The sequence below is a fragment of the Arachis ipaensis genome, chromosome B10 (assembly GCF_000816755.2).
Source record: "Arachis ipaensis cultivar K30076 chromosome B10, Araip1.1, whole genome shotgun sequence".
In the NCBI taxonomy this organism is placed as follows: Eukaryota; Viridiplantae; Streptophyta; class Magnoliopsida; order Fabales; family Fabaceae; genus Arachis; species Arachis ipaensis.
Genome location: NC_029794.2, coordinates 15,926,977 through 15,928,858, shown reverse-complemented (window position 1 = coordinate 15,928,858; position 1,882 = coordinate 15,926,977).

The window sequence follows — 1,882 nt, the reverse complement described above, 5'->3', positions numbered from 1 at the left end:
ATATATATATATATATATATATATATATATATATATATAATAAAATAAAATATTTAAAAGATTGAAAAATAGTTAGGAGGACTTTCATCGTTTTCCATAATATAAAATTAAAACTTACAATAAGCTCCTTTGATTGAATAATGGAGCATCAGGTGTCATTGTTTCCCAATAATAAGGTGAGTAAGGGTGATGGAAATGGTAGGGGGTAGGCACACGAAGACAGTGTGCATGAAAAGAAATTAATCTATTGAATCTCTCTAATTTTACAACTAAAATATATCACATGTCACCTTTTTATTATAATTGGAATTAAATTTTTCTTTCCAAAATTAAGGAATTCTCCTCTCTTACTTACTAATTTTACAACCAAAATGTGCCACATGTCACTCTTTCATTGCAATAGAAATTAAATTTTTTCCTCCAAAATTAAAGAATTCTTCCCTCCTCCTTACTAATTTTACAACTAAAATATACCACATATCACTCTCTCATTACAATTGAAATCAAATCTTTCCCTCCAAAATTAAAAAATGTTATAATTAAAAGTTAGAATCAAGATTCAATTGTTTTAAAAAAATTAATTTTGAGTTAATTTTATAACTATCAGTATAATTTTTATATGCTAATATCTAATTATATTTTTATATACACAAGGAGAAAAATATTATTTTTAAGGAAAAGTATAGGGTACCAATACATTATCTGCCAACTTATTACCAACAATAATGAATTATTATATTTTAAATATATGTATAAAGAGACACATCTAGAAAATACATCTATAAAGACACTTCCATTAAAAACAGTCATAAAAAAATATTTTTAGTAGACACATCCACAAAGACACTTCCGTTAAATACAATTATAAATCAGAGTTGGCAGATGTTGGCAAAAATGCTGTTGGTAGCGTAGCGAGATTGTTAAAATAGCAAGTATAAAAATTAATATTTTTATTTGTACAACAGACTTAACACTTAACACCTAATTAAATGTAAAAGTATACACGTTAAATATTTTAAATTTTAGATAACGAATATTAAAATTAATTGTTAATAAAAATTAGACTTTTTCATATAAAATAATAACTAAAAATCTTATTATTTGATTTTTTATCTATAGATACCTTGGTTTTCTTAATCAGAGACTTTTGTCAACCTACGATTTTTTTTTTTTAAAATAGTTTGATTTTATAAATCTTTTGTGTCATGTATAATCTATACTATCAGAATAAAGTGAACCGTAATTTTAAAAAATTTACATTCCCGTAAAAATACTAGTTAAAATTAAATTAAGAGACAAAAGGAAGTGGGATTGAGCAGCAGAGCAAGAAACCATCCTTGTTTGCTCCCTGGACCCTGTTACCAGGAATGTTTGCCGGTGCCCAACTCATTACGACAAAAGGGGTTAGACTGAGACAATGTTAATGCCACTGATTTCCTTTCACTTTTAATAATTAACTATGACTAATAGTAATAGCGTTTTTTTAATTTCATAACGTATGGATACTCAGATGTTAGATCAACTGGATCAGAAATACCGCATATCTTGTTATGTTTTTTATATTTTATTTGTATCCTCACGCCTAAATACTCTAATAGACTAGTCATGGACAAACGTGAAAACATTGAAATCAAGCTCATACTTATCAAATTCGGTTGGATCAAATCGGTTGAATTGAAAATCTGGTCACCTCATTTTCAAATGAAGTTGGATTATTATTTGAATTGGTTAAACAACTAATTAAGTTAAATTTGGTAAAACTTGGACGGGTCAAACAAGGTTATCACTAGACTAAGTTACTATTTGTTGTACATGTTTTTTATTAAATATATTGCATAAATTAAATTAATTATATTTAAAAATTTAAAAGAAAAAATAAAAT